This window comes from Camellia sinensis, chromosome 10 (genome assembly GCF_055761805.1).
Source record: "Camellia sinensis isolate YWXY chromosome 10, ASM5576180v1, whole genome shotgun sequence".
NCBI classification, from domain to species: domain Eukaryota; kingdom Viridiplantae; phylum Streptophyta; class Magnoliopsida; order Ericales; family Theaceae; genus Camellia; species Camellia sinensis.
In genome coordinates, this window is record NC_138970.1 from 182,688,132 (window position 1) to 182,712,538 (window position 24,407).

Below are 24,407 nucleotides of genomic sequence, written 5' to 3' on the forward strand. Positions count from 1 at the left end.
TGCTCGTAATATTTTCAAATTAGAGTTGTTAAGTCATGATTACATAGTAGTATTTCCTCCATGAAAACAAACACATCACAAAGAACTATCATGGAAATTGTACCCATTATTATTACTTGCAGTCATTTATTTGTCGATGAGAAATATCTTGGAGCTTCTATCCCAGCTTTTGACGAAGAACAAAGCATTAATGCACTAATAGATTCTTCCAAACACATTGAATTTTAGATAGAATATCATTAATGAGAATCTCAGATATACGACGGTAAGCCTCATGTGTTAAATGTAAACCATCCCAGTGTATATATTGTCTTGGGTTAAGGCAACCAGGCACACCTTGTGATCCACAAGTCCTGATAGGATCATAATTATATGACCCTCCTATACCACAACATGCTTTCAGTAGTGATTGTTTGTCAAATCCTGCACACATATGTGCCAATATAATCATTAGCTGGAAAAGTAACCATTCATCATATTTGCAAATTATTGTAGTTGCTTGTGTTTAAACTTTTTGTAGTGTATATATATAGGAGTGCATATGTATGTAAGATATAGAATAAACTCACTCACCAAGAAATGGTGCACGATGAAGAACTGATTGGAATGCTGAATAGTAGTCAGCATAGAGTATAACAACCTGCGGAAACTCTTGTCTAAGAGAGCCCAAGGCTCCTTGAAGATAGTTATTTTGAAACATTGCAAACTCATTTAAACTATGCAAGCAGCCGAGATCGTCATAAGCTCCAGGACCAACACTGGGCAATGTAGTCAAGAAGATCGGGAGGCATCCTATGGGAAAATTTCCAGGAACTACAACTCGCATGGCACCAACTCGGTTTGCTTTTGGTCTGTTAGTTTTCTTTTGCTGTTCTTGTCTGTGTTTTTCTTCTTCTTCTTGGGTTTGGTTCCTCACCAAACTCCTCTCCTTGATGTAATCTCTCTTCTTGTTTGGTTTTTGCATCTATAAAGGTTCCTTTTTGCTGATCAAAAAAAAAAAGGCATATCACTTCCTACATCAAGAAAAAGTAACATTAAAACTGAAAGATAAATTGATAGAGAGAGAATAAATTGTATGTATTATGATTGATATTAAGTGTTTTACAACACTCTCATTTATAAAGAGTAAATAGGGTACATTGGATGCTAACCCACCGAAAATATAAAGATACAACATCATTAGTATGACAGCTATATATTACACTATATTACACTAACACTATAATACACTAACAAAAACCATATATGACCAAAAAAAATAAAATAAAGGGCTATTATTATAGAATTTTTATATAGAATTTATGACCAGAATAATGTGCCAATAACATCTGAACCTATAGCAACTATGTAGTTTGTAACAAAAGTTCAAACAACTATATATAGAGGTAGAAAGACAAAAGCAATCAAATGAGGAGAATTTGAACAAGAGCTTACTCTAACTCCATTGATAATGACCCCAACAACGTCTGGGACAAGAGTTTGAATCTCCTGAATGGATTTTCCTTGAGATAAAGCATAATTGAAGTCATTACCTCCAATCTCACCCACATACACAATAGCCCCCGTGAGCCTTCTTACACATTCTGATAAACAATAAAATGAAGAAAAAACAAATTTGACAGGATATATTCATTAGTTGTAACTCGTTAGTGGCTCATAATGTTAACACTAGTTCTTGTGACACAAACCTTCTAGCGATGGGCAATTGGAGTTAAGGAGAGTTCTAAACCAATTTAGTTGCGCACTAAGAGGAGTATTGATAAGTGGAGTTTGAATGCCCCTTGCAGCTAAGAAGGAACTATCTGAGCGCTGTGCTTCCAGCTACTGCAAAGTTGGCACCATGATCAAATGAAGCATTCTTTTCCAGATAAGGATTAAGCAACGGGAGTTGAAGAGCCACAGCTTTAACACAACCAATATATAGTTTAGTTACAAATTGATACAATTGATATTTCCAAAACTAACATCATCACATATCACATTAATTGATTTATCTACATTTATCAATTAATTGTAACATTTCAGTAATGATAATATTTTGGGTAAAATACACCACTAGTCCTATAGACTTAGCCTGATTTCACTTTGGTTTAGTAGTTTCATTTCAATCAATTTTAATTTTGCACTTTCATTTTCATGTCAATATAATCCATATGCCATCCTCGATTAATATTTCATATTGAAAAATGACACGTGTGATACACATGGACAATTTTTTAGGGCATTTTAGACTATTAAAGGCAATTCCTACCCTAGAAAGAAAATTAAATAAATTACACTGCTGGTTCTATAGTTTTAACTGAATTCCAATTTAATCCCTCTAAAATAATTTGAACTAAATAGATATGTGGTCTCTTGTTCTAGAGTCATTAATATTGGATTCAAAATCCTACTCTATTTGTATTCAAGACAAGAAATTTTCAATGGGGTGAACCCTAGAATCAATCGCTCACAGTGTCACTTACTTTGTTTTTTTTTGTCAATAAGTAAGAGTATTTATACTATATATATATATATATATATTTATATCTATATCTATATCTATATTATATATATAACCAAATGTAGTTGTTAGGTTAAAAGACTCCAAAACTTGAATCCTAAATTTTCATAATTTGGGAAAAATAAAATAAATACGTGGCACATCTCTTTACCCCTCTTCTCACTATTCAAGTATTCCCACTTCCTCTCCCAATTGTGTTATCTAAAAAAATATTTAAAAAAATTAAATAATATATTTCATTGGAGTTGTGGATATACATATGTATATAGAACCCCACATGTTTATCACCATATCACATAAATTTAAATAATAATAAAAAAAAAAAAACTCACAACTCTCACAACTCTTATTTCCACTTATTACATATATAAATAAAATAAAATGTTAGCATTTATCGGATTCACGTTTGCTTTTAAAAAATAAAATAATTTCATAGCCTATAGATAAGATTAAGATTTCAAAGTTGAAATTTTATTTTATTCTATTTTCTCATGTTTATATTATTTTATCTTTAAATTTGAACTTAAATTTTTACTTTCTTCAGAACTTCCTATCTCTTAGAGTTTATCTTCTATTTGAACTTGATTGTTGTAGATTTTCATATATTCCAACTTAATCTTTTAAAAATTTATCTTCAAGTTGAACTTTATTTATCTTTAAAAATCGTCAATTAATTATCCATATAAATTTTAAATATGATATAATTCCAAGTATATCTTTTGTCTAAGCTTAATCTTTTCAATATAAAAACAAGTACTTGAAAAAGGAACCATAAACATGACAGTGAAAAGAAAAAAAAAAAAAAATACAATCAATATTGTGCCCTTTTCGACTCTCCTTCACGGTGCCTAAAAAATTTTGCTTTAAATTTCAAGTCACAAGTGATTTTTTTTTTTTTTCAATTGTATCAACTTTACATTTGAAATGTGTACTTACATGAGTTTTTGCCTTTGTGGAAATGGAAGTTTATGTAAATGAATATTATTATTTTATTTTTGCTGTAAATTCTATTTATGTTTTTGTTTCTTTTTCTTTTTTCTACAATCTGTATTTTTTTATTTCTTTCTTTTTTGGCTAATAATGTGTCATTTAATTGAGATTTCATTTTATCTTTGAAGTGCTACTATTAATTTGTGACTCTTTCACTTATTGACTATTTGTGTTTAATTATTTTCGGTGCAAATGTTATATTGGAAGCGAAGAGATCATCAAAATTTATTTGGATATGGATTTATGTTTTAAATTTAATCATCAATTATATTTGGTTGTTGATTGCCATGTTGAAATAACTTATGATTAAATTAATTTTCAAGATCTCATTTCTTTTGAGACTTAAACCACAAATTTCTTCTTTTTCTAAATATCTTTTTATGCAGATTCAAAGCCTGAGCAAATGCAAGCGATCTTATATTTAAAATGTTAGGTGTTTTTGAATAATTTAAATATTTCTATTCTTTATGTTTGTCCGTTCAATTTTAATGCATTTTCAAACCTATTTATGTTTAGTGAATCAACATAAAATTAAGGAAAAAAAATTATTTTATTTTAATTCATTATATTGTGTGAGATAATTAACATAATATCTCTTATTGATTGAAAAAAAAATGAAAAAATAGCATTCTTGTATTTAATGTTAGTCATTTTCATTAATTATAATTTTAGTATGCTTTTGTTACTCTACTTTTGGTTGTCTTAACTAACTCTTATTATCTATTTGTTATGCGATGATTTAAGATGAAAAAGGTCAAAAATAATAAATAAACAACACGATAAGTGTTCGCATTTATTAGATAAATGTTTGCTAATAAAATAATTGATTTGTATTTTTTTTTTTAAAATGTGATGTTAAAATTTTAAAATTAAATTTTCTATGATATCTTTAGCTCCTTATCTTTATCAAAAAATTAAATTTGAATTTAAACACCAAACCTCCAAAATACATTATCTTTAAATTAAGTTTCCATATAAATTTGAACAACCACCAATAAAATCCAACATTGGAAACAAACCATCAACAACATCCTCTTTTTTTTTTTTTTTTCCTCCTCCTCCTCCTCTTAACGCAGTTGTGGTCATAAAAATTTCTTTAAGGTATTAGTATTTTATATCTCCTAACTCCAATAATTTATTTATTTTTCCTCTCCAGTGACGATTATAATATACGTAGAGTTTTGCAAGCAATATCTGGAGGTTAATCATTTTTTTAATTGAAATCTATTTGAAGTCATAAAATTTCATGTAATTTTTTTTTCATCTTTATTCTATTGTATTATTTAATGATAGATCTTTTCAAGCAACATGTTCAAATTCATATAAATTTACATAGGGTCTATATATGGTTTTACATAAAATCTACTTAGGTCTATCAAATTTTTCATGCAATTGCTCTAGATTTATAGATCTTCGAATGCATTTTGTGATAATACTTGAAAAGAATTTTTATTGAATAATTCGTGCATATTACAATTATCAATCACTTCATTTTAACTCACCATAATAAATATATATATATATATATATATTATTCATGTTTCTTAAATATATCATTTGTCCTATAATATTTGGTATAACTACTGCTATACATTTTTAGTCTCTTTTTTTTTTTTTTGATCGGCAAAGAAAAACTTTATTGATGAAAGCAACCAAAAAAGATAGATTACATCAATAAAGAGGAGCTTGGAGCAAGCACAAAGCTCCAAGCGCCAGTTGGTGAGAAACCAACAAAAGAGAACAAAAGAAGGAGAAGAAAAAAAAACACAAAAACGAAACAACTTCACCACAAGGACACCTACAACCAGCAAAACAGCACATAACAGCCCAATCAACTAGCAGACCATCTTGCCTTCAGCCCATACACCAGAAACCAGCATTACAGCCCATACAACTAGCATACCATCTTGCCTTCAGCCCGGACAACCACTAGACCTGCACTACAACCCAATCAACCATCCAACCCATCAACAAACAACCCAAACAGCCAGCAGGCCAGTAGACCAGCATAACAGACCCTCAACCACCACAGACAATCTGCCACCCAGACAAAAAACCAAACTCAGCATCAACCAGAGCATAGCAGGACCAGAGCACATATACTATCCATGATTGAATCTTTATGAAAACAAATTATACACTATTGGTCCCCTGGCAGCAGTAGCCTACATCAACACAGCAGCAAAAAAACTGAAACAACCTCCCGCAGCAAAACTCACACAGATCAGAATGGTAGATAGGTAGCAACAGAAATAGCACCTGAAGGCATGCATTAAATCAATCAATAGCAACAAACAATTTGCCTCCAATTGAGAACAACATCCACCAAAGAAAATGGAAAGTCAGGGAGGGAGTTTTTGAGCCAGAAGGCTAATCTAAACTTGATGAGATCCCACAGTTTATCTGGGTTCGGACTAGCATTGGTGAAGACACTCATTTCTATGCTTCTAGAGAGACCATAAAACTACAAGTGGAATAGCTCTCCAGAATTTCCTAATAGGCCTCTTAAATTTAACACCCATCCACCAGTTAAAAAGATCTGCCACCGAATTTGGGATGCACCATTGAAGCCTCCATTCAAACAACACATGGGACCAAATGGACCAAGAGAATGGGCAATGGAGTAAGATATGATGAGCAAATGTAGTTTTTAGTCTCTATTGATCTAATTATTAGTTATATATGATATCTTAAAAATTCATTTCAATAATTGATTGCAATTATTAAATTGATATATGTTATATATGATATCTTTTTTAATTTTTCATGTTGTGAAGTATTAAAAAATTTGAATGATGTATAATAAGATTTATATACACAAATTAAATAAAAATATTTTATTTATATTAGAAAATACAACTAAATAGCATAAATTTTTTAAAAAAAATTTATTATGTTCACTTTGTAAAATCCTGTGCATCGCACGGGTAACTACTAGTTTATATATAAGCAAGTGTAATATTATCTCAAAAAGCTTCAAAAATTCATTCATAAATTCTCATAATATTGAAAAGAAAAAAAAAATACGTGATAGCTCTCTACATCTCTCTTTTCACTTTTCAAGTCTTCTCACTCCCTCAACCCATATAGAAAAATAAAAATAAAATAATAAAAAAATCACATAATATCTTTATTTCCCACCATTCAAATAAAAGGATAGAAATCTAATATGGTTATCCTAATCTCTCTCTTCTACAAAAATCTAAAAAAATAAAGCCAAGTAAATAACCAAGAGATAAAAGAAGCAAATAAAATAAATAAAATAAAAATCCTACATAGTTATCCTTATTTCTTTTCTAAAAAAAATTCTAAAAAAACTAAATGTGTGTTATCTCAAAAAACTTCAAAAATTCATTTCTAAATTCTTATTTTGAAAAGAAGGGTGAAAAATCTAGAAATCCCCTAGATGTTGATTTGTGATTATGTATCAATTTTAAGTAATATATAACAATCCCAATCAAACAATCAAGACAAAACATCACAACGATTTTACGTGAAAAAATCACAATTGGACACCTCCAATTGTGATAAAAAGAACCACGGGCAACAACCACAAAACAATCCACTAAGAGGATATAAAGGAATTACACAGGTATACTCTCAATTACCTAGCGAATTCACGCCTAATTGAACCAACCTCTATGTGCCTCTTCTAACCCGTCTTCACCTCGGAATTGTCTTTACGATGAGCCACCCCGGAATCCACCAAAGCTTCAGGCTCGAATTCTTCAGAATCCACCGAAGAACAACTCTCTCTTTTGTAGAACAAACAAAACCTTTGATGTACTCTCTTTAAACCATGAGTTGAATACTCAATAAAACATCAAAGTAAACTAACAAAATTTCCCCAGACATAAACCTTAGAATCTCAAAAAGAAGATCTGGAGGTGTTATCCAAGTATTGGGAGAAAACCAACTACTTATAGAAAACCAAAAGTAATCCTAGATTTGGAAGAAAACCCAATCCTTATTGAAATCTGGAAAACTGTGTTCGCGCGGTCCGCTCGAGCGCCCAACAGCCTGCTCGAGCGTCTTCAGCAAAATATGAGCGTGATATAACAGAGGTCCGCTCGAGCGCTAGAGAACTCGCTCGAGCACGAAATCACACATCTCAGTACTTTTACAGGCGACCAAAACTACTGGAACCAGGGATTCTCTACTTGAGCGGGGTAATATCCGCTCGAGCGGACAGGCAACTTGGAATGCATTTTTGCATTTTGCTTCGGGGGCGCTGTCCCTCGACCCCGCCGTGGCGCTGCCCTGGACCCGCCAAGGGGCACTGCCCCCTCGACCCCCGCGAACTAACCGGGCAGCTCGATCCCCGTCATAATCAGCGAAGTGGCAATCTTGAAAGCATTAGCATCACAAACTTCTCTGAAAGGCACAATTCGGGTTGGATTCGCATCTAAACACTTATAGCCTCACTGAAATAAAAATGCGAAAATAAATACAACTGAAAGGAGTTTTGTCAAATGGGGTTGCCAAGAATAAAACCTAACAATCTCCCCCTTTGGCAATGTTGTGACAAAACACACCTAACAAATAAAATCCTAAACACCCCAACCCATTACAGCCAACAAAAGCCAACCTCTTTCTCAAGGTCATGATCTGCAAAACAGTTATTAGTGCTACAATCTCCAAAACAACTATTAGTCCCATAAGAGTATATGAAAAAGCAATAGACATATGGCACGATTATCTTGAAACATGAGATGGAAAACATGAATAGATGAAAACAAAGACTCATGAAAAACAACTCTCAAACAACCAAAGTAAGATCATAAACCAACCCAAGTCAAGATATGACGATGTGAATACCAAGAACACGCAAGAAGAACATAATTAGCAAACAGTGCATAACAACATGCAAAACAACTATAGCCAATCTCCCTTACCAAACAAATCAAAGTGTTCAAGCTAACAAACTCTTGCAATGAAAAACCAAACTCCCCCTCACTAAAAACAAAGAACAAGAAGAAAAATGACAAAAATAATATGGTGGAGCAAGCAAGGAATTCCAGATTTGTACCTTAAAAGCACACAAGATTATTCAAGAAGCACCATTACAAGAAAACACAATGTGCACAGTCTGTAGAAGATTCCTTATGAAAGAAAGTGATGCATTATGTGAAAAGCATAAATCCCATAATAAAAGTGTGTGTGACTCTTGGAGTTCGACAAACATTAGATTTAATCCTAGTAGTGATATGAAAGTTGGACCTCCGACAAGAGAATCTAAGCACAACAAAGAAAAGTCAAACCACTAGGAATCAAGGGGTATTTGGTGAGTAAAGGCGGAGGCTCCCCCTCAATCAATGAATCTTTTCTTTTTTTTTTTCTTTCTTTCTTTTGCACATTTTTTCTTTCTTTTGCATTTTTTTTTCTTTTTCTTTTTCTTTTGCACAATCATTGGCGGCTATGACCATGGAAACCGAACCAAAGAAGCATAGATATATTAAGGATGGCCTGGTTGGTGACTCTGAGGTAGCCTTTTCCTCATGGCTGGAATACAAAGAATCAAAGGGAAAGCCGTGGAGGTACAAAAAGATGGAAGGTGGTTAAGAAACTCAACATCACCCGTGATATGCTAGTATAGGTCAATTCCTCTAGAAAAGCAAAAGATACAATGCCAGAAGTCCATAAAAAAAATAATCACTAAGGCGGAAGACTCCGATATTTGCTAATCCAAGAGTGTGTACAGAATGAGACATACTAATCAAAAAACACGCACTCCAAAATGAGTAATGACCACAGAAACCACACATATATTAACATGTAATGGATATTCTCATCAATTCCAATATGCACCAAGGACCACTCAAAAATTTCAAACTTGCAAAACCATACTAAGAAAATCTTTTTGGGATTTTTTTTTTTTTAAAAAAAAAAACAAGACAAAAAATGAACAAGCACCCATGTAATGACAAAACAAAAAACACACTGAAATCCAAAAACTAAAATGCCAAAACAAATTAACACAAGTCAAGTTTTCTCACCCAAACTGCTTTAGTACGAACAAAATTGTGAGAATTGCAGTTCTTAGGTGATGTCTTAACGTTGTGGTTCCTTTTCCCTGCAATGGGAACCCGTCTCGACTTGGCTTCCAACTTCCAATTTTTAGTTCTAGGCAAATACACTCTCCCATGCAACTTATAACAATAAGGGCGAATATGACCATGCATACCACAATGATGACAAATAAAAACAGGGTGCACAAGGTGTACCTTCTTTTCCTTTACCTTACCAACTCTAGGAAGTTTGAGAAATCCATCCTTATGTTGAATTTTTTGTTCTCCCTTTCCTTGAGTTCTTGTATCATGAGATGTGGAAGCACTCTGTTTTTGCTCTTTCTTATCACCAAAGCCAATGCCACTCTTGTCAGAACAAATTTGTTGAGACCCAATGATATTGTCCAAAGTCTTTGATCCTCTGTTCCAAAGACCAATGGTAGCCATAGCACACTTGAGCTCTTCCTCTTTCTTGGTCAATAGTTCTTCCAAAGCAACTTGTGACATCTCGAGAGATTCAATCTTTTCTTCATCCATGGCATGGGTTTCCAGTAGCTCATTCCTCTCTATCTCACAAGTCAATAGTTTTGCACAAAGAGCTTGTCGATCATCAGCTATCTTGATGGCATCAATCCTGGCCTCGGAAATCTCCTCCTTAAGTTTGACATTCTCACTTTCACATGCTTTGAGTTTCTTTGTGAGTTTGTCATTCAATTTGAATAAGTTAAGAGACTCCTTATACAACTTTTCATAAGCTTGCTCAAGCTCTTCATGATCATTCTCCGAGGATTCATTATCAGTGGTATTCTCAACTGACCTCTTCGAAGACTCTGTTTGTCCTTCAATTTCGAGAGTCGCCATGAAAGTAAGGAATTGTTTATGTCCCTCTTCGCCTTGATCTTCATTGTCACTTTCATCTTCATCAGATTCTGATTCATCATCCCAAGTGATGGCGAGGGCTTTCTTCTTCCTCAAACGAGTAGGGCATTTTGAAGCAAAGTGGCCAAATCCTTGGCATTCATAGCATTGGAGTCTTTCAGAGTTCCCTTGTATCTTTCCTTTCTCCTTCTTGGCTATAGAATTAATTTTGAGTTTATCTTTGCCTTTAGATTTATGAGTATGAGTAGATTCCAAAAGTTTAGGATTCTTTTTCAGAAAAGATTTTTTAAATTGTTTAACAAAAACAGCCGTAATCTTGGAATCTATCTCACAATCCTCATCAGAATCCTCTCTAACTTTATGAGCACTACTAAAAGCAATATCTTTTTGTTTCTTTTTGAAATTCTTGTGTGCCTCATAAGTTTGGAGATTTCCAACCAACTGATCCAGCTTGAGGTTGTCAACATCTTGATCTTCTTCAATAGCCGTAACTTTTGGTTGGAACCGATCAGGCAAGGATCTCAAAATTTTTCCCACAACTTTGGATTCTGGTATTTTTTCACCTAAATTAAAGCTGGAATTTACAATGTCACTCAACTTCGCATAAAATTCATCAAAGGTCTCACTATCTTTCATTGAAAGGTTTTCGAAACTAAATGTGTGCCTTTGAAGTTTTGAGCGTTTCACAGAAGGAGTGCCCTCATGAACAGTTTGTAAGATACCCCAAACCTCTTTTGCGACTTCACAATTACAAATACGACTAAACTCTTCAGGTGTGACAGCGCAAAAAAGAGAATTGATAGCTTTACTATTCCAGCTACTATTTTGATAATCAGTTGTGTCCCACTTATCAATTAGTTTGGGGAAAGTTACTCCATCAACAGTAATTGTTGGTTCGGTCCACCCATTCATGACAAATTGCCAAACTTTTTCATCTATTGATTTCAAAAACGATCTCATCCGAGCTTTCCAAAAAGAATAATTGGATCCGTCAAGTAGAGGTGGTCGAACCATAGAATTTCCCTTACGAATTGAATCCATTATCACAAATCAAACAAGATCTCGTTCTAAAAGAATATATTTTTTTAAAAAAAAATAGAACGACCTGCTCTGATACCAATTGAAAAATCTAGAAATCCCCTAGATGTTGATTTGTGATTATGTATCAATTTTAAGTAATATATAACAATCCCAATCAAACAATCAAGACAAAACAACACAACGATTTTATGTGGAAAAACCACAATTGGACACCTCCAATTGTGATAAAAAAAACCACGGGCAACAGCCACAAAACAATCCACTAAGAAGATATAAAGGAATTACACAGGTATACTCTCAATTACCTAGCGAATCCACGCCTAATTGAACCAACCTCTATGTGCCTCTTCTAACCCGTCTTCACCTCGGAATTGTCTTTATGATGAGCCACCCCGGAATCCACCAAAGCCTCAGGCTCGAATTCTTCAGAATCCACCGAAAAACAACTCTCTCTTTTGTAGAACAAACAAAACCTTTGATGTACTCTCTTTAAACCATGAGTTGAATACTCAATAAAACATCAAAGTAAACTAACAAAATTTCCCCAAACATAAACCTTAGAATCCCAAAAAGAAGATCTGGAGGTGTTATCCAAGTATTGGGAGAAAACCAACTACTTATAGAAAACCAAAAGTAATCCTAGATTTGGAAGAAAACCCAATCCTTATTGAAATCCGGAAAACTGTGTTCGCGCGGTCTGCTCGAGCGCCCAACAGCCCGCTCGAGCGTCTTTAGCAAAATATGAGCGTGATATAACAAAGGTCCGCTCGAGCGCGAAATCACACATCTCAGTACTTTTACAAGCGACCAAAACTGCTGGAACCAGGGATTCTCCGCTCGAGCGGGGTAATGTCCGCTCGAGCGGACAAACAACTTAGAATGTATTTTTGCATTTTGCTTCGGGGGCGCTTGTCACGACCCAAACCCGCCTCTATGGGTCTAGCACCGTAACCGGTCAGTAATCCGAGATTACCAAAGGCCTGCCTAACAGTAATACAGTAAAACAGAGTACAGGGGCCTGGCGGAAGCCAAAACAGTAATTAAACAATGTCCAATGAGCTGTGACAGTCTGTATGCAAAAAGACTTTTCATTCAAATATATACAACCGGACAAAACAGTATGTACATATATACAATCATTCAGTTCAGGGACCTAATCCCTATTAAACAATACAATACAGTAAACAAAACGGTTACAGAGACAGAAGGGGAAACTAAAACACCCCTAAGCCATAACTTGAGGGGCTCGGAACCTCGCAGTGAGGCACAGTGGTTGGCTTGACAAAACTGGAGCTTACCCCGACGCTTCTAACCACGGTCTGGTGCCTATACACCTACATATATATATGAGCAGTGAGCTAAAACCCAGTGAATAACACAATGCGTAAAGGGGTTAAGAATAAATGTCCTTACTATAGCGACCCCGGTCTTTTTCCATTTGATTGTTGTATAATTGTTGTTGACGTCCTTTATTCTCTCATTTGGAGTTATAGGATGTGTTGGGCAGGTTTGTTTCAGGTTGGTTGGGTTCGTAAACCAAGTGTTGCTGTCCAGTTTTTGAGTTGGTCGCTCGAGCCAGGGATTTGTCGCTCGAGCGAGGGTTGTATTTTGTGTCTTCTGGCTTGATCCAGCTTTGCTTCGCTCGAGCGAGCGACTGCGTCTGGTTTAGACCTGAGGGTAGTGCTTATTCGCTCGAGCGAGATCTTCTTCGCTCGAGCGAGCGAGGTGTATGTTTTCGAGTTCCTAGCTCGAGCAAGCATTCTGTCGCTCGAGCGTGCTCCAGGGTTGCAGACCTGAAGCATTGCATTCTTGGCTCGAGCGAGCTTTTCTTCGCTCGAGCGAGGTTTTGTGTGTCTTGTCGCTCGAGCGACCAAGTATTCGCTCGAGCGAGCCTGTCAGGTTTAAATAGGCAGCAGCGTGTTTCAGATCAGTTTTTCATACACTTTCAGATTCCAAAACCCTAGTTACGAGTTCTCTCTCCCTCTACACACCTTCTCTCTTAAGATTGATCTACTTAGAGTGAGTTTCTACCTTAGATCCTTTATTTAAAAGATAGAGTGAGTCGAGGGCTTCCATTTGATCTGAACATTTGGTGATTTGGAGCACATTGGAATTTGGGTATTCATCTCTGTCTTCTCCATTCGGGTTATTTTCTTCGAGGTAGGGATTTCCTACTCCATTTTATAAGTTTTGTTCTAAGTTTTGGTATATTGATATGTTGGGGTTACTTTGATAATTTTGGAAAAAAACCCTAGTTGTATTAATTAATTAATTTGTATAATTAATTTAAGGGAATTAGGGAATTTGGTTAAATTCATGAAATTGGGGAATTTATTGATTAAGTGGTGTAGTGGGATAATTTAAACCACTCGCCTGTTGAATTGTTGTTATATTTATTTCCAGTCTAGAAATAACTGTTTTGGGCTATCGGTGGAGGATAATCGTGATTGTTGTAAACATTGCATGTGGATTAGGAATAACTGAAACTAATCACATTGGTTAAGTCATTAATTTTGACTATTGCATTAATACAGAAAATACGTGTATTGATTGAGCATTGCATTTGCATACATTGTTTTGTGTGGGAGGAGATAGGGGATGTACTCCACGGTTTAGGGGAAGATAGGGGATGGACCTCTAAACCGGATTTTGTTTGGGAAGAGATAGGGGATGGACTCCATTAGCATCACTTTTATGTGTGCTTATTTATATTGAAGTGTTTTATTGATACAACACTAAAATTTGTATCAAACTGGAAGTATGAAGTGTTTTGATTTGAGCGTGAGTCTCATCTGTTTGTTGACATTGGAAGAATGTGAATATAATATAATATATATAGTTCACTGTTGTAAGTTTGGCCAGGTTATGAGCCATATCGATAATGTTGGAAAGTAAAACGTGTTTTAGACATTAGTGTCATGAGACTGTATAATGAGGTAATTGATTATCTTGGTTAACCATCTATCGAATGCTATTGCTTTATTCAATGCTTATATTTGGTTTAGTATATTTCTACTGGGTTGTGGCTCACCCTATATGGGAACATCATTTTCAGGTTCAGGTGATAAGCTACCTCCAAGAACTTAGCTTGGAAGGACTTGGATTTTGAAGACTATTTTCAGTTATTTGTTTTTCCATTGTTAGTACATGTAAACACACAAGCCTAGGGCTTTATTTGTAATTGAGTTAGAACTCATACTTTTGTGTCCAAGTGTTGGCTTAGAAAGATGTAAGTCTGTAGGACATTTAAGTTGATGTTACATGTAATGTTTTTATTTGGTAATACTCTGATGAATGAATTAATAAAGTGTTTTCTTTAAATAATGCATGTCAATGATATATATATATATATATATATATAATGGGTTAATTTTGAGGGCGTGACACTTACAGTAATGAAAACAGTTCATTAAATCAGTATTTCAGTCGTTCAGTCAGTACAGTCATATGTGGTACATCCATTAACATAACGGTACAGTAAACAGCAGGTCTTAAAAGACCGAACAGTCAATGATGGTCATCAATCAGTAAACAGTAGTGGCTCCAACAAGGGAACCGACAGAGATCTCTGTAACAGTAACAGTAAACAGTAGTTGCTAAGGATGCCACAATACAGTTCAGAATATAGAACATGCATTCATTCAATTAACAGTATCAGTTCAGAAAGCAATACAGTTCAATTGTTCAGAAGATAATCATTTTGAACATATCTTTACACAGTTGTTACTCACATAGTTCTGGGCTACAATAAAGCTAGAGTGCGTCCCCAGTCGCTAACCCTACACAGTTACTGATTGAACACACACTAAGCTACACAGTTGGGAAAATAATAACTTAATCCCTAATTTGCCTCGGTGTGTTCTACATCTATATCCTCGTTAAGATGCCTTAAACTAGGCCTAGTAATGCCTAGGATGGGATGAGGATGCAAAGATGCACTTTTGAAAGCATTTTCAGAATTTTCAGAAAACAGGGGTCACGCTCGAGCGTATATTACTCTGCTCGAGCGGACATGCAGACAAAGGTTTATGCTCGAGCGTAGACTTACCCGCTCGAGCGTTCCGCAAAACAGTCAAAAGTGCTGGATAGGTGAAAATCACGCTCGATTAGGCGCTCGACACCCGCTCGAGAATGAGACATAACGTCCCGCTCGAGCGTCAATTATTCCGCTCGAGCGGACTCCAAAACAGTGCAAAGTACTGGGAGCACGAATTGCACACTCGAGCGCCACTCACCCCGCTCGAGCGTGAGTTCAAAATCTGGAATTCCCATATTGAACCTCAAGCTCAAATTCAACTTTTAAACCATAAATTTCGATCCTCTTGGGCCAATTTTCCAGAAAACATCCCAAAACTCATAATTTAACATGATTCCAAAGCTCAATTGTAAAATCAAGGCCCAAGGGGGTTTCAAACAACTCAATTTCAAACCAATTTTCAAGAATATGAAAAACATGCAAACATACATGAACTTAAACCATTTCAAAGCTCAATTTCATGCTCTAATGAGCCAATTCTTTTCAAAACAAGATGAAATCATGGACTTAACATAATTATGAGCATGCATGTAACATTTTGCCAAGAAAACAACTCAAAACTCAATAATTCACATATGCATGCATGAATTAAGCTATAATTCAACATGTGAAGCTATTACATGACATAATCCACTAAATTTGACATGAATCATGTAAGAACAAGTTCAATTCACAAATAAGGGGGTAATTACATTACCTTAGGTCTAGGATGCAAGATATACAAGCTCAAACATGCACTCAATCCTTCAATTCCTTCAAATTTGAAACCAAAATTCAAGATGAAGCTAAGTTCCTCTACCTCTCTCTCTCAGTTGGTTTTGCTTCTCAAATGTGGCTGAACAAATGTGTGCCTAAGTGTAATAAGGCTCAACATATTAATAGACAAAGGCCCCACTAGATGGCATTTTGGTAATTAAGTCTAAGTTGTGCAATTTATTAATAATTAACTTAATTTAATCATACCAAATCACATTTTAACTAAATATGCCATAAAATCGCATTAATTCTAAGGATCACAAATCATCAATCAATTTCAGATTCGGCCGCCGATAAGGCCTTCAATTCGCAATTTAAACACAAAGGCATGAACAGATAATCAAACAGTCGACAGATAGACATACAATTAAACAAGTATACTTAGTCAATTCAGTTCCAGATTTCAGTCAGTCAGTTCAGTACTTTAATCAATTCAGTTATCAATCCTAATCAGTCTCAGTTTAGCAGTAATCAGTGGTTAATCGGTAAACAGTGACGAGAGTTGTTACAGCGCTGCCCCTCGATCCCGCCGTGGCGCTGCTCCGGACCCGCCAAGGGGCACTGCCCCCTCGACCCCCGCGAGTTGACCGGGCAGCTCGATCCCCGTCATAATCAACGAAGTGGCAATCTTGAAAGCATTAGCATCACAAACTTCTCTGAAAGGCACAATTCGGGTTGGATTCGCATCTAAACACTCATAGTCTCACTGAAATAAAAATGTGAAAATAAATACAACTGAAAGGAGTTTTGTCAAACGGGGTTGCCAAGAATAAAACCTAACAAAGGGGAAAAAAAAATACGTGGTACCTCCAGACATCTCTCTCTTCACTTTTCAAGTCTTCTCACTCTCTCTCCCTATATAAAAAAAAAAAAAAAAAATCACATAATACCTTTATTTCCCACAATTCAAATAAAAGGATAGAAATCCAGTATAGTTATCCTTATCTCTCTTCTACAAAAATAAAACCAAGTAAATAACTAAGAGATAAAAAGAAGCACAAATATATATATATATATATATATAAAGTTATCCTTATTTCTTTTCTAAAAAAATCTGAAAAAACTTTTCTTATGTTCATACTCCAATCTCCATAAATAATTGTATTATTTTCACTAAAACGAAACTAAAGATGATGAAAAAAAAAAAAAAAACTTACAACTCTCGATGGCATTCTCTCTTTTCTGTTACAACAATATGATTACTTCTCTATATCTTTCTAAACAAACACTTAAGATTTTATTATCTTTTGCTTCTGCTTTCATTAATTAATTCATAAATAAGTTATTGGTTTTTTTTTTCTTTTCCCTCTGACATTTTTTATTTGTGTGTTTTATATTTTTATTTTATTTTTTTATCAATATTGAATCACTTTTCAAAGATTATTCAATCATTTTTTCATTTTCATAATGTTTTTCCTTTTCAAATATTTTGGACAAATAGCAATGACAGTGTTGTGACCGAGAGTGTCGATATATCTTTGTAATCGTCGTCACAAAATATGAAGTTGAGGGTAAGAAGAATGAGATGAAAAAAGAGGACTTGAATTAATGTGCAAAATTGAATACATACTTAATAATAATAAAAATAATAATAATAATAATAATTTATTTGTTTTTATCTTTAAATTTAAACATTTATTTGGTGATTGTTAAAGAAGTTTTGAATTTTGTTCAATTATATGTATGCACTGGACTCTCCTTAAATCAATGAATTTTTGTTTATTTAAAAAAAAAAATTAATCAATGAGTTTTAGGATCATAACTTCAAATTAATTTGTTAATTTTATTATTTTAATTAATTTAAAAAATCTATTATTTAGTTCATTTGCTCCTTTATCTATATGCAACAAATAATTTAAAAAATACATCTATTGCTTTGAAGTGACATCATATATATATTATTAAAAGCAATGTTTTTTTTCTATATTTAGGTGACATTAGGTGACATATTATAAGGGCTTATTTTTTTCTGAGAGAGTCACGTCAGCATGTATTTTCTTAATTACATATAGAGTTCTACACAAACCCAAACCTAATTTAAACTATACTAACTTTGGATTTACTGCTTGAATTATTTTTTCAATTGTTGAACAGTAAATTCTTTTATATTTTGACATCATATTACAGATGATTAATTACCTCACACACTAAGATATATCTATCGTTTGGATGTTTTCATTATTTTTTCTTTTTGGGTTTAGATGTTGTTATGTAATTTTTTCTTGGTTAATCGTTGTTGAATTTCTTTTATATAGTTGATATTTTAATTTAATTAAGAGTGTTTATTTTACAATATTATAACTTAATATATATATCATATAAAATCAATATATGACAATCCAATTGCAACATATTTATATTTAATTTTTTTAATAAACTTTATATAATTTCTATTTCTACATATTTTTATTTTCCAAATGAATATAAAAGAAAATTAAATAGTTAGAATTACTTTTAATTTTATGTTACTAATTCTTCATATAATTTAACTATTATTTTCAATATCAAATGAGTATTTATTTTACTATTTTATAATTTAATATATATTATACAAAATTATTAAATGATAATTACACTTTTATAATATGATAAAACCAAAATTATCAAAATATACAAATAATTTAACTAAAATTAATATATACAATTTTATAGAATTATAACACCAATATTATCAAAATAAATAATTCAAATTTTAATTTTAATTGTAATTTATAACATACATTGTAACATCAAAATTTTTTGAAAAAAAAATATAGTACGTACATTGCACAAGCAATGCTAGTTTACAATATAAAGGAAATTACAATCGAATAATCATAGTCTAACATGGATAATATGCAACATCGGAGATTGACACTAGCTCCAAACAGTAAATTTCAACTTTTTTTTTTTTTTTGGTAGGTAAATCATAAAGTGAATCGTATATTTCTTATCATAAACAAAAGAAACACTAATTTTACATCACTAATAGCGTGGCGGACGTGGACCACACTACTAATGTGATAGTTTGGTTTTTTTTTTTTTTTTTGCACTGTCAACAGACATTAGTGCTTCAAAATTAGAGTACTGAATCAGTACGGTAAACAAAATGACAAAATGTTGAAATCACAACAACTTGCTAATTAAAAAACCGAATGTTTTCTAATAAGATAATACAACAAACCTATATATAATTTTCTTGCAGGAAATTGTATAGAATGCAATATTTATTCTGGTGAAATGTATAGAATGCAATGTTAGTTATTCCTTTATCAAAAAAAATTATAAGTTAATATTTTTTCCAATTATTTGATTGGCAGCATGAAGTGTTTGAGCCAACCTACCAATGAAGTCGATGGTAAGAAGACCATCAGACCAGCGGCCAGTGGGTCTATGGAAGACAGTTTCACCGTATGGAAGGCGGGCAGCTGCAGTTCATGATATACATATTCAAAGGGACATATCTTTTCATGGGCAACGCAAATGAGAAGGAATTAGGGGTGTACACGGTCCGGATTGGTTCGGTTCTGAGAAAATTCAAGAATCGAACCAATCCTAACAGTTCCGTGATTTTGAGAATCAGACCAGACCGTTACACTTGTAAAACCAGACCAGAACCAAACTGAAAAAACGGTTTGGTTTCGGTTTGGTTTACGGTTCCAAAAAATTTTATTTACAAGAATAAATTGTTAATATTAGCAAAATAATTACTCAAACTAATTACATTTAACTCATGATAAAAACTAATAATATTAAGGCATTACTTAATATTACATATTTATACCATCCTAATATCATTAAAATTATAAATAATCAATTAATAAAAATAAAACTTGATATTTTATATATATACTAGCGTAGGCACGGTACAATTAATGATGAGATTAAAATATAAATCAAAATTAGAGAAGAATGTATTCAAATTAATAAAGCTTAACACATAAATTGCAAGATCAATTCCACCAACAGAAGTGATGATCAAGACCTCAATCCCACCAACAAACTTGAAGATTTATCACTCTTGGGCCAAACAAAAATTTGGCTATCGTTAGAATTAGAATATAACCCGTGCCTTAAGATATATCACACCTGGGCCAAAAAAAAAAAGTGAAAAACTACCAAATAGAAACATACCAAACAAATAAAACTACATAATCATTCTGTTTTGGAGAGGTTGTTTTCGAATTGGGTAAGAGAGAGAGTAGTAGAATCTCATATAAGCTCATCATTTAATTTTTTATTTTTTAGACTAACAAAAAAAGAGATTAGTTTTTGGATATAGAAATGGTAAAGACTAAGAAATTGACTACAGAAAATATAACACACATCTATTCTAGAGAGGTTGATAATGTGGGTGGTTATTGTTGTTGTTGTTGTTGCGGCGGCCGTGGTGGTAGAGGTGTGTTGGTGTTGGGGAGAGGACGCGAGGCAGAGGAACACTGCAGAGCAGAGACCATGATATTGACAGAAGATGGTGAGGAGGATAAGGCCAATTGACAAATTATGAGTTTGGCTATCGTTATCATTCTGCTTTTTATCATCCATGGACATGCTGCACCACAATTCATGAAAGAATGAATGGATATCTTATGCGGCAGAATGGTAATGTCATAGCGATCTGATATGACGAGAGACGAAAGATTAGGAGAGGCTATTTTCATAAAAAGTAAAGCATGAATAGGGATTTTCATTACAACGAATACTAAGTCATGATTATAAAATCGCTCTAATTTTTCTTATAAAAAATGGTCGCCAAATTTTTTTATATAATAAAATATTCAAATTATAAAACCAGACTCACAATAGACCGGCCATACAAAGGTCTTAATATTTTCTTAAATTCATATTTGAATAAGACTGAAACAACTGTATTTCCTCGTGTATGAGTATGACTACTACCTCTCTTCTAGTTCAAAAGGGAAATAAATGAAAATAATGTTTCCAACAATGATTAAGCAGTTAAAAAGGAGATATTAACTTCCCAGGAACAACTATTATATGACTACTACATTTTTTTAGTCACGAAAAGCTCATATTTGGCAACGAAATTCTTTGGTCGGCAAAGAGTAACTCAAAAAATATGCATGGTCTTTGACAACTAAACTTTCTTTTGTCGGTAAATAATTGTATACGACGATCAAATCAAAAATTTTCGTAGCCTAAAATTTAAACTATCACTGACTGACAGGTTTTTGGTCGCCTATTACTTAATATTTAGCGACCAAATTTTTTTTAGTCGCCAATAAATAGCATATCTCGACTAAATTAATATAGTAGCTAAACTTCGAACCAACGCCGACTAATATATTTTTTAGTCGCCAAAAATGACACTTTTGGCTACTAAATTTGTTTTGGTCGCCAAATTTAGTCGCCAAATGTGTAATTTCTTGTAGTGAAGGAAGCACAAGCCCATATCGGTTTCTTGAACATATAGAAAAACACAAATGATACAAATGATAGAGAATCAAAATGATTGAGAATCACCTAGAATACCTACAAAACTCCATAGCAAATATTACCACCAAATGATACAAATGCAGCTATTAGATGAATAAATGAAAGAGAAAACTAGAGTGTTAACCATAGTCCATAGAACAGCAGCTACTACTCATTCCATAGTAGACTTGTGGGTGTTTCCAAGTCAGCCATTTTAAAACATTTGGCTCAATTCAACCAAATTCTAACTCAAATTGGACCAATAGATATTGGCTAAACCAAATGGGTTATGTATAAACTATACAACAACATGATTCCAATATATTCTAGGTGTTTTGATTTAAGGTTTAGAAAAACAAAAATCAAAATGAGGGCCAAACTGCTGGTGACTTTTGCAACTTGGCAACCTAAAAAGAGTCCCAAAAGAACAACCACTTAAAAAATGCCCCAGTAAAAACATCACACCCAGATCCTCTCCCTAAAATCACACCAAAACTAGATCATAAAACTAAAATTCTTGGGTTCAATACTTACTGCTAAATAATCACAAAAGATTAGACAAAAGAACATAGGCTTATTGAAAGAGATACAATTCCATTTAATCCAATAACAATAAAAAAATGATACAATTTCTCCACAAAATAAAACTAAAATCAAAATTATAGAAAGAGGATATCATAAACTAAAATGGCATGAAGTTGAACCAAACTTGTGTGTTTCAGAACAATCTAAATACCTAAAAATAACCTAAGTCAATTAAGAACAAATCGAACAAATAACCCAAGTCAATTAAGAAAAATACCTAAAAATTGAACAAATCGACAAATAGTCCAACAACCCAATTCAATTAAGATCATCAACACTCTAATAGTTAGTTGCCTTGAGGAGTCCAAATCTTTTCATTATCAAAAAGCTACCCATAAGACTTAAAGTAAACACAATCCCAACTTTCAGAGCAACTAAACATAGTAACCAATTATGGGAAATCCAAATTTTAAGGAAACCCAAATTTCACTTTCTTTACTATTTCCCACACTTTCTCACCAACCAAATAGGACAGGATTTTTTTGGTACAAACTACTGATTTATGAGTTGATAAAAATCTGATGCCATTTGTGGAATACTTGATGGTTAGTTGCCTCAAAAATCTGCTTTATGATGAAAGTTTAAAATATTTATGGGATGAAAGTTTAAATATTTAAACTGATCTTTTCATTCTCAGAAAGCTAAAAAAAAAAAAATTGAGCCCAAATTTCACTTTTTTTCCTATTTCCCCCACTTTCTTACTAACCAAACAGGACAGAAATTTTTTGGGTACAAACTACTAATTCATGAGCTGATAAAAATATGGTGAAACTACAGATTTATGGGCTGATTTATGGTGGAATACTTGACATATTTATGGGATGAAAGTTTAAAAATCTGATAAGTTCAAATATTTAAACTGATAAAAAAAATCTAAAACTAACCCAACACATTGAAAAGCAATGGAAAGTCTGAAAAATCTAAAATCTGATGGAAGTTCAAAAATCTGATGGAAGTTTAAATATTCATGGGATGAAAGTGTTCATGGCCGAAACTTTATCAAATAAAATTTTCTGCACGAAGTGCAGCAAGGAAAAAACCCAAGTAAAACTATCAAGTATTCCACAAATGGCATAGAAAACCCAAATAAAACTAACCTAACACATTGAAAGTATAATGGAACACGGCCATCATCAAATGCACAACCAATTTCCCCCACTTTCTTTCCAACAAAACAGGACAGAATTTTTTTGGTACAAACTATTGATTTATGGGTTGATAAAAATATGATGAAACTACTAATTTATGGGCCGACTTATGGTGGAATTTCGACATATTTATGGGATGAAAGTTTAAAAATCTGACGAAAATTTAAATATTTGAACCGATAAAGAAACCTAAAACTAACCCAGCACATTGAAAAAACAATGGAAAGTTTGAAAAATCTAAAATCTAAATCTAAAATATAAAATCTGATGGAAGTTTAAGTATTCATGGCAGAAACTTTTATTCAATTTGGTCTGATTTTGATAAGAAAAATACAACAATAATTTCAAGGCTTTTCATAGATATCCATAGAAAGCAAATAAGAGAGACACAAAGAGAGCATACCATTTCTGCTCACAGATTCATATGTTTATAGATTCATATATCTATAAACATTTCTCGGAGAGATAGAGAGAGTAAACTCACAAGGATGTGCCGGAAAGTGCCGAAGCCGAAAAACTTGTTCCCGGGGATGATGTCTCAAGCGAAACGACTTCGAATTTCTGTGGATTTCTGCGAATAAAACCCATCAAATCCATTTCAAATTTTAGAAATCAAAAGCCTTCAAAAATTTTCTAGTACAAACTATTGATTTATGGGCTGATAAATATATGATGAAACTACTGATTTATGGGCCCATTTATGGTGGACTACTCGACATATTTATGGGATGAAAGTTTAAAAATCTAATGAAATTTTAAATATTTGAACTGATAAAGAAACCTAGAAATAGTACACATAAAAAAGTGCCTCAGCTCATCATTTATGCCATAACAGAGATCAGACACCAACATTTTTGGCCTTCTTGAAATTCCCTTCTTCCTTTGGGCTTTTCTCACTCTCTTTTAAATCATCTCCTTGTTGAGCATCAAGCTTTCTCATCAGCACTCTCTTGCCTTCTTCACTCTCTTCTTCTGCTTCTCTGGCCTCTTCAGCTTCTTCTTCTCTACTTTAGGCCTTTTCCATTGCACTGTGATATATATCAGTA

The 24,407-nt window shown here is 33.3% G+C and overlaps 1 pseudogene; it reads right to left on the reverse strand.

The window, feature by feature from the left end:
- Nucleotides 1–187: 187 nt before the first annotated feature.
- LOC114278373 (acetylajmalan esterase 1-like) lies at nt 188–23,958 on the reverse strand (annotated as a pseudogene).
- Between the last annotated feature and the right edge of the window lie 449 nt (nt 23,959–24,407).